The sequence below is a fragment of the Rhinolophus ferrumequinum genome, chromosome 9 (assembly GCF_004115265.2).
Source record: "Rhinolophus ferrumequinum isolate MPI-CBG mRhiFer1 chromosome 9, mRhiFer1_v1.p, whole genome shotgun sequence".
Taxonomy (NCBI): Eukaryota; Metazoa; Chordata; class Mammalia; order Chiroptera; family Rhinolophidae; genus Rhinolophus; species Rhinolophus ferrumequinum.
In genome coordinates, this window is record NC_046292.1 from 86495797 (window position 1) to 86506446 (window position 10650).

General features: G+C 40.5%; 1 pseudogene; it reads right to left on the bottom strand.

Annotated features, from left to right (window-relative positions):
- Positions 1-2524: 2524 nt before the first annotated feature.
- On the bottom strand, positions 2525-3333 carry LOC117027126 (40S ribosomal protein S4-like; annotated as a pseudogene).
- Positions 3334-10650: the final 7317 nt, after the last annotated feature.

The window sequence follows — 10650 nt, forward strand, 5'->3', positions numbered from 1 at the left end:
TTGCAGTTTCAGCCCCTCCCAGGAGTGGAATTTTAAACTGGAATTTCCTGATCATCACTGGTGAGGTAATCTGCCTGATAAGACCCTTGTGCCTTCCCGCAGACAGGCCAGACTTGCCTGAAATAATCCTTTCTTTTTCTCTTTTGCTAATAACTTTCTTGTCCTGCCCAGTTTCCTATAAGAACTTTCTATTTTGCACAAATCCTCACAGCATCTCTCTGTTTACTGGATGGGATCTTGCTCTATTGGGATCCTCCAATAAAGCCAATCAGGTCTTCTGATTTACTTGGTTGAATTATGTTTTTTAGCACAGGTGGAATTTTATAGAGATGAAATAATATGCAGAGCTACAAACAGTTTTTACAATTTTCTAAAGTTTTAAAATTTCTGAAACCCCAGAAACTTTCCATTTTCTGCCTGAAGTCTAAAATCTCCACCTCACTCTACAAGACTTTTTTCCCAGCATCCTCAGCTAAAACCATCAGGCAGTAGTGTGTTAAGGGGAAGGAGGCATCAGCTTGGGTGCAGGCAATAAGGGGTGGTTTTGGCTATAAAGATTTTAAACAAACCAATTAAAACCCTCTGTCTTTTGTTATCACCATGTGCTGGCAATTCTAAACAATGTCAGTGATAAAATTCTACTGGTCCCCCTGCCCACCCAGTAACCCTGTCTTCTTGTGGTTCTTCTTTTCATTGTTGTAAGGGAAGCTACATATGATCTTTAAAGCTCTGTCAATTAAAGAGACCAGAAAAAGCTCTCAATTGATGATTCAAAACTACCTTCTCCTCTACTTTCCTTGGCCTGCTTGAAAGATTCTTAACAGGATATGGAGATGAAAGAATTAGGCATTCATCTAAATAGAGACTTTTTAAATTTCCTTTTCTCTTAGAGGCTATGGGGGCTAAAAAAAAAATTAACAATTTTCCTCCCAACTTCTAAATTTTACTAGCTGGGCTAATAATCGAATTAACAGATTAACAAGATAAAATCAAAACTTTAATACATGCCCCTGGGGAATTCACATAAGCATGAAAATTCCAAAGACAGTGAGGCAACATTGAGTATGCGTGACATTTTGGACACAGGAGAAAAAGGCGTGGGGGATGGGGTCGTAGATCTCAGAAGTAAGAATGGCAATTTACAGGCAGTTGAGGAAGAATGGAACATACATGGCAGGCAAATTCTTGCTGGGCATCTCAGAAACAATGGGACACAGAGGGTGTCTAGCTAACAGAGTTGGAGTCTTCCTGACTAATCTAGGATGAAGATTTCTTAAGGTGATTAAGCCAAGGCTCCCTTCTTAAAGCAGGATTCTCTGTCTGAATCTCTTGGGTAGGAAAGGGGAGAGGTTCAAATGTTCTTTGAGTCCTCTGTTTCTTAATAAATAGCTTAAAATCAATATCCCAAAAGGCAGCTTCAGAATGGCAAAGTTTTGGGGTTCCCTTCAGGGCTTATACCAATGAAATAAAAGATTTCTAGGCCATTTCTGCAATATTCTTATAGCCTTAAATACAACAAGCAATTGTTACAAACGCGATGTAGTTCTGGGTAAATATACACGATAAGCACACACATCACATTTCACTCCCTTCTGAAATGCTAAAAACAAAACAAATAAAACCCACAGGGGGGCATGGAAAATGAGAGAGAAAACAAATGAAACTTTGAAAGCTGGAAAACAGATGGACCAGTGGGAAATGATTGAGGTGACCTGAGAAAGCTGAATGCTAAACAAATGGGGAAAGCTGAGAACAGCTTGATTTACAGCTCAGAATCCTTAGAAGACTCAGGAAACATGGGTAAAGGAAGTGTGCCTTTCATCCTAGGGAGACTAAGGTAAAAGCTGTTTAAGAAGCAGTAAATCCATGCATCCCCTCCCCGACTCCAGGACTGCCCATCCCCCACCACAGCAGAAGGTGGGAGATCTATTCTCAGAGGAGGGGAAAGAAGTTCTCTGGACTGCGGGATGCCAGGCACAGTTAGGGGTGAGGAGATTCTACCGAAGGAGGAAGATGGTGTGGATGTTTACACTCTGAGGAATGAGGCAGTTAAAGTTTCCCGCTATACTAGGCTTCCAGATGTTGGCAGCCAGGCTCTCACTCCAAGCAGGGTGCTGCACTATCCTGTGTATGTGTGTATATGTGTGTGTGTGTATACCTAACCCGGCCAGCCCCAAAGAAAGAACTAAAGATATGGATCTAGCAGTTCCTCGTCAAAGGGTCCTTGCAGATCACTCTAAAGTGTTGCTCTCGGTCAGCACGACCTATCTGTTCTCAGAGGTCCCAATCAGGGGCTTAATTCCAATTCTTAATTAGGAGCAGGGTTAACAGACATTTAAGTAGAGACTCTAACGTGAAAGAGACCAAAACAAAGAAAGAGGGAAACAACTTGGAGGAAATAGGACGCTGTAGGGAGAAGATAACTTCCAGAACCCCCATTAGCATTAAGAGGAGCTGTCCAGCCTCCAGCCAGGGCCTCAAAACGGGGTCAAGACACCATTTTATTTTTCATGCTATATTATCTTTAATTAGGGATGAAGACCCTTCCAGTAATGTCACCTAGATCACCCACTGCTCTAACTGCCTGTCTCTTGTCTCTTTCTTCCGCAGTGGTGAGGCGGATACACTTCCCACGGGGAAGATAAATGCAAGATTTGTTGCCTTTACCAATAGCTAAAATGTTGGACAGCAGGGTTGCAAAGCTGTTGCCATTGGCATCTTTCACATGCACCATATCAAAAGAACCAGGGTGTCCCTCTTTGTGGTGATCACATCAATTCCTCCTAGGTTAGCACCGCCGGTCACCATGCACAGGTTATCAGTGTCAAACTTGAAGAAATAGTAATTTTGCTGGTCTCCAAATCAATCTGAATGGTGTCGTTCACCTTGATGAGGGGTCAGAGTAGCAGAGGGTGCAAGCATCATGGGTCATGAGATGCGGGATTCCTTTTGTGCCCACAAAAGTATTTCTCACTTTGTACAACTTGTACATGGCCTCCTCAGGTGTAATATGATCAACAGCAAAGCGACCCTTGGTGCCATAGATCAGAGAGAAGTTCTCTCTGGTCTTGCCGATGCTGATGACATCCATCAAACCAGCGGGGGAGGTCACATCAGTTCAGACCTTGCCGTCAATCTTAATAAATGCCTGCATGCAAACCTTCTTGACTTCATCTCCTGTTAGGGCATATTCAGTCTGGGAGACGATGAGAGGGAGACATTCCCTCAGCTTGTGAGGACCAGTAGACGGATGAGGAGCAAACACATGAGTCCGTTTATCCAATGTTTTGGATCCATTACATGCTTCAGATGCTTCTTGGGATCATGAGCCATGGCTGCGCTTCGAGGCAGCATGTTTTAAAAACAATGTTAAGTGATATACAGAGAAGAGTGCCTATTTGTGGGAGGGAGTGGGAGGCTATCAAAAAGTTGCATTCAGAGAATAGAAGAGGTGCTATTAGAAATTAAAACTATATCAGAAATTGAAAGTTCACAGTAAAATTGGAAATCTTCCAGAGCAAAAAGGCAAAGAGATACAAATAAATAAACAAATAAGTCAAAGAACTGGTGATCCAACGTAGGAGAGACGTGAAGGGAACCCCATAAGATGGTGAAGGGAGACCCCAGCATGACAGCCATGACAGCATGAGACCCCAGCATGCACCTGCCCAGGGGCAGCCAGCCCAGAGAGCTTTCATGAAGATGAAATCCATAGGATGTTTGATGAAAAAGAACATTCTAGAAAGGGATCTAGACCAGTAGCAGAGTTTGGGATCAAATTAGTTATAGCCACACAGAAAAGTAAACAATTCTTTTTTAAAAAGATAATTGTTAATTTGGGAAAAACTAATAGCTGGACAGGAAAGACAGACAACAGCTCAGGCTCTGCTCTGATCAGTAGATAGTCGCACTAGAGTGAATACCGAAACTGATGTAAAATATGACTGTATCGGGGGGAGGGGGAAGATGAAAGGAAGAGTAATGTGTGGGAGGGGGCCAAGGGAGGAACAACAACTGAATCTTCATCGTTCATGGAAGAAAGAAAATAACGAATGCCTCAAACTGAAAAATAAAGCAATAGCAATATAAGACTAGTTAATTAGAGATATAGAGGTAAACACCAAAAGAATCAGCTAAAAGCACATAGCTGACACGAGGGAAAGAGAAATTGGAGAGGAGGGAGAACGGGAAGTGATTTAGGACTATTTTTTCTGTAACTTGATGATTTAAGTGACTTTTGAAAATAAATATACACTGTGTTTTGCCATGCATAATGTGCACCCATGTTTTTTGGCCCAAACTTTCAGGGGAAAAAAACTTTCGTTTTAATTTTTTAATTCAAATTTTTATTTGTTTGCATTTAGGTACTTGTTTTTTGTATTATAAAGGAATCTTAGCATTTATTTTTAAACATATTATGGTACAAGAAATTTTATGTAACAGATAATTACAAAACACAAGAACAGATTCGAGGTACAAGAAATTTTATGTATCGGTAACAAATGTATGATATTTACGCATCATAGAAGGCCAAGAACTCTTCTTTGTCGTAAATTCAATGAAACCAGTTATTGTATTCCAGGGTATTATTTTGCATACGGATATCCTTATTGATTTCTAGAGTTACACTTTCATAAACATAAATAAAAGGATTTAAAACATTTATATTGATATGGAATTATAATATAATACTATCCGTGTATAATGCACATCCTTATTTTTCCCTCACAAATTTGGGCAAAAAAGTGCACATTACACACGGCAAAATAAAGTACATACATTTGATAAAAAGTAAAACAAACAAATATGGGATTTATTTGCAGGAGGAAAAAATTTTTATTCTAAACTAAAGCAACTTATTAATATTGTGAACCCTGTGAAGGGCTCCTGGTGGTTAACTGGGCTCAAATTTCAAACAAACAAAACCAGAGCCTAGCAGCCGTTTCTAAGCAGAGACTTCTCATGCAAGCTGCACTTTAGGGAGAAGCCTATCCTAAACCGCACTGTGTTCCTGCCATCTGAGCCAGCCCTTATAAAGGAGTTCCTGGAACCCTATTTCAACGAATAGGACTGAGACTTTCCACATCCAGTGAGAGCTGTGCAACTACATCCCCATCAGCATATTCACTGACCAATCAGAGGGGCTCTATTCTGACTAATCAGAAACTGAATATTAACCGAAACAGCAAAACTCTCCAATTCTAAAGACATGTTGGCCTGAACTGGGTTGCCTGCAAACCCTGAAGTGTTTAGTCAAGGGCTGTTCACTCCTCAGGTTCTATCCGGGCGCTGAGCCCAGAGCCCATGTCTCCAGGAGGCTGCCTAGCTCAGGACAGGAATACATTCAGAGGGTGACATTGTGATTTATAATAAAAAATATATATTTGGTCTTCTTCCCAGTTTCTGGCTCACAGTTCCCCAAACACTTGGTATTTCCTAAGAGTTAAGAGTGAGAAAGTTGTCTTTTTTTTTCCAAGTTTTACTCATACCTTTTTTTTTTTTTTAATTTTATTGGGGCATATTGGGGAACAGTGTGTTTCTCCAGGGCCCATCAGCTCCAAGTCGTTGTCCTTCAATCTAGCTGTGGAGGGCGCAGCTCAGCTCCAAGTCCAGTGGCCATTTTCAATCTGTAGTTGCAGGGGGCGCAGCCCACCATCCCATGGGGGAATTCAACTGGCAACCAACCCTGTTGTTGAGAGCTTGTGCTCTAACCAACTGAGTCATACGGCCGCCCCTCTGGAAGCTCAGTGGCAGCTTGTTGTCTTCAGTCTAGTTGTGGAGGGCGCAGCTCAGCTCCAAGTCCAGTTGCCATTTTTCAATCTTTAGTTGCAGGGGGTACAGCCCATAATCCCATGTGGGAATTGAACCAGCAACCTTGTTGTTGAGAGCTCGTGCTCTGCCCAACTGAGCCATCCATCCGCCCCTCCGGAAGCTCAGCAGCAGCTCGTTGTCTTCAGTCTAGTTGTGGAGGGTGCAGCTCACTGGCCTATGTGGGAATCAAACCAGCAACCCTGTTGTTCAGAGCTCCCGCTCTAACCAACTGAGCCATCATGCTGGTCCTAAAGTTATCTTTTGTTATGTGAATTAAGTGACTTTTGGAAGCACCTAAGAACGGGGGCTGGTTGCCAGGAAAACCAAACATGTGATTAGAGAGTTGGAACTCTCAGTACCCCCACCATCTTCTGGGAGGGGCGGAGGTTAAATCAATTTCAAATGGCCAATGATTTAATCAATCATGACTACATAATGAAGCCTCCATAAAAACCTAAAAGGAGAGGGTTTGGAGAGCTGCCTACTTGGTGAACACATGGAGATGCAGAGTGGCGTACCTGGAGAAGGCATGGAAGCTCCACATGCCTTCTCCATACTTTGCCTTGTGCATCTTTTCTATCTGGCTGTTCCTGAGTTATATCCTTTTACGATAAACTGGTGATCTAGTAACATATTTCTGAGTTCTGTGAGTCGTTGTAGCCAATTAATCAAGCCGGAAAGGGGCATTGTGGGAATCTCTGATTTACAGCCAGTTGGTCAGAAGTACTGGTAAGAACCTGGACTTGCAATTGGCATCATGAATTGGAGGGGGTCTTTGGAACTTCCAATGTATAGCACATTGGTCAGAAGAACTTGGGCTGGCAGCTGGCATCCGAAGTGTGTGTGTGTGTGTGTGTGTGTGTGTGTGTGTGTGTGTGTAGGAGGTGGGGAACAGACAGTCTTGAAGGACTGAACCCTTAACCTGTGGAATCTGATGCTATCTGCAGGTACTGTCAGAATTAAGTTGAATTCTTGGACACCCTGCTGAACTGGGTCCAGGAACCAAATTTAGAGGGCAATGCAGCACATCCGTCCGCATGTAAATATGTGCACACTGGACAACACAGTGTCTGACGGCAGAGGCATTGACTCATTTTTAGCATTGTTTATCCATCAGCATCTCTGTTGGAACTTCACACTGACTCTGGGCCACACACGTTTCAGTTTCTATCCTTCCTCTTCTTCCTGCCCAAAATGACTAAGCAATAAGAAGTGAGGCAAAACTTTTAGTATAGGAAGTAAATAAATGGGACTTTATTTTAAGTGGAATATAAAATGACTATAATCTCTGTAAACTTTTCAAATAATCCCATCAGGAGGAAATGGTAAAATATACCACCTTCACTTTAAAGTAATATGTCGAATAATGCCCACACCAAACCCTTCTGTCTCAGTCTGCTCAGGCTGCTACACCAAATACCACAGACTGGGGGGCTCAAAAAGAACAGAAATTTATTTCTCAGAGTTCTGGAGACTGGTAGTCCAAGATCAAGGCCCCAGTAGATTTAATGTCTGCTGAGAGCCCTCTTCCTGGTTGAGAGACGTCAGTCTTCTCACTGTGTCCTCACAGTGAGGGTCCAGGAAGCTCTCTGGAGTCTGTCCCCTTTACAAGGGCACTAATCTCATTCGGGAGGGCTCCACTCCCATTACCTAATTACCTCCCAAAGGCCCCAGCTTGTAATACAATCACGTTTGGGGGTAGGTTTGAACATAGACATTTGGGTGGGTGGGTGACACAAACATTCAGTCTATAGCATGTACCTTACAACAGACTTTTATGGATTGATTAATTAACTGAGTCTTACTATCTTCCTCCTCAGTAGTCTAAGAGAACAACAACAACAACAAAAACCCACAAAAGAACAACATTTCCTTCACCAAACCACTGGCATAGGTTTCCATGAAGACCAAATAGAAAAGGACCACTACCCTAGCGTTACCCTAACACCAGGATAATCATTTCTTTACTTTTCTTTACTATTTTACCACAGCACAGGAGTCTCCCCTTATCCACAATTTCACTTTCTACGGTTTCAGTAACCCATGGTCAACCGAGGTCTGAAAATATTAAATGGAAAATTCCAGAAATAAACAATTCATAAGATTTAAATTGCACACCATTCTGAATAGGGTGATGAAACCTCATGCCATCAGCTCTGTCCTGCCTGGGAAGTGAATCATCCCTTTGTCCAGCATCTCCACACTGTATAGCCCCCACCAGTTAGTCAGTTAGGGCCCATCTGGTTATCAGATTGGTTATCAGAGAGAGTGAGAGAGAGACAACATTCATATAACTTTTATTACAGTATATGGTTATAATTGTTCTATTTTATTGTTAGTTATTCTTGTTAATCTCTTGTTAATCTTATTGTGCCTAATTTATAAATTAACCTTTATCATAGATATGTATGTATAGGGAAAAATAGTATATATAGGGTTTAGTATAATTGTAGTTTCAGACATCCACTGGGGGTCTTGGAATATATCCCCTGCAGATAAGGGGGGATTACTGTATACTAAATAATATAGTAGAGTTTTGCATGATTTTAAACTTTGCATGGATGGGAAATCTGTATGATAATCTATCTGTATGTATTTTTTTTTGTATCTTGTTCCTTTTGCTCAATCTTACATATATGAGATGCATCCACTTTGTTGCATGCATCTCTCTTTATTCATTTTCAGTTGCATAACATTTCATCATATGAATAAGCCTTTCTCCATTCTATTGTTGATGGACACTTAAACTGCTGATAGTTTGGGGTTATTACAAACAGTGGAACTAGGAACATTCTTGTTTATGGCTCCAGGTGAACATGCACACAGATTTCTCTAGAATGGTGCTACCTGGTAGAACTTGCTGCAACAATGAAAATATTCTACATCTGTGTTGGACAATACAGTGGCCATCCGCCATATGTCACTACTGAGAATTTGAAATGTGACCAACGTGACTGAGGAACTTAATTTTTATTTCATTTTACTTAATGAAAATTTAAATAGTCACAGGTAGCCAAGAGGCTACCATATTGGATAGCACAAGTATAAGGTATATACATAACAGTGGAACTGGCGAGTCTTCAGATCATAACTTCAACTCTACTAGATAATGTCAAACCATTTCCAGAGTTCCTGGTCCAGGTACTTATGTGTTTATGTGCAGAAGAAATGTCATAACATTGCCAAGCACCGAGCAGCAGTTGGACTTCTTGGGAGAAACATGGCTGTTGAGTCCTCAGGAACCTCAAGTGATATGTTAATTTTGGTTTATGAATATCATGTTTTACAACATTTACTAACTTCCTCAGCAGGTAACTAGCAAGTAGCCTTCACCATATTTAACAATGAAATTTGCTGGAATTGTGCTTTATTCACCCTTGAAATCAAAGAGGGGACTCAGGCTTTTGGATTAGGAAGACGTTTGAGAGTGATTAGAGAATCACTGGTACAGTTGAAAGAAAACTAATTTTGGATCCAAAAGCCTTGGACTCAAATTCTGATATTGCCTCTTGGTAGTGGTGCAAATTTGAGAAAGCCACAAACCCTTTGAGGCTCAGTTTATTCTCTCATTCAACAAACTTTCACAGGGAGGCATTGTGTTGATGTTAGAGGTAAAAAGACAAAAAAAGGCTCTTAAGTATCTCACTGTGTATTTGAGGAGAGAGCCATATGAACTATTTATTCAATTATTCATTTATTCAATTACAGTAATGAGTATAAAAATATCTACCCTATAGTAACAATAAGTGAAAAGGCAACCTACAGAATGGGAGAAAACATTTGCAAATAATATATCTGATAAGGCGTTAATATCCAAAATATGTAAGGGACTTCTACAACTCAAAACAAAAAAAGTTACCTTATCAAAAATGGGCAAAGACTTGAATAGACAATTTTCCAAAGATGACATACAAACATATGAAAAGATGTTCAACATTACTAATCATAAGAGAAGTGCAAATCAAAAGGACAGAAAATAACAAGCGCTGGCAAAGATACAGAGAAATTGGAATCCTTGTGTACTATTGGTGGGAATGTAAAATGAAACAGCCATTATGGAAAACAGCATGGAGGTCTCGCAAAAAAAAAAAAAAAGAAAAGAAAAGAAAAGAAAACTAGAAGTATATAATTATATATCACATAATTATATAGAATTACATAAAGTCATGTGTAAATATTAATAGAATTATATGATCCAGCTATCCCACTTCTGGATGTATATCCAAGAAAATTGAAAGCAGCACCTCAAAGAGATATTTGCACAACCATGTTCATGGCATTACTATTCACAATAGCCAAAAAGTGGAAGCGACCCAAATGTCCATTGGCAGAAGAATGGATCAAGAAAATGTGGTGTATACATACAATGGAGTATTAAACAGCCTTTTTAAAGGAAATCATGGATGAACATTGAGGACATCATGCTGAGTGAAATAAACCAGTCACAAAAGGGCAAATACTATATGATTCTACTCACATAAAGTATCTGAAGTAGTCAAAAATATCAGAAAGAGAAAGTTGAAAGGTGATTGCCTAGGGGCTGGAGAAAGGGGAAGGGGGAAATTAGTGTTTAGTGGGTATGGAGATTCAGTTTTGCAAGACGAAAAGGTTCTAGAGATCTGTTGCACGATAATGCAAAGATAGTTAACACTACTGAACTGTACAGTTTGAAAGTGGTTAAGATGGCAAATTTAATGTTCTGTGTTTTTGTACCACAATAAAAAATACCAAGATGTTATAAATATGGTGGTGTGAGGTGAGCCTCTGGAAATCTCCCCTGGAATTTACAACAAATTGAAAAACTATAACTCCACAAAGGACTCCCTGCACAACAGACAG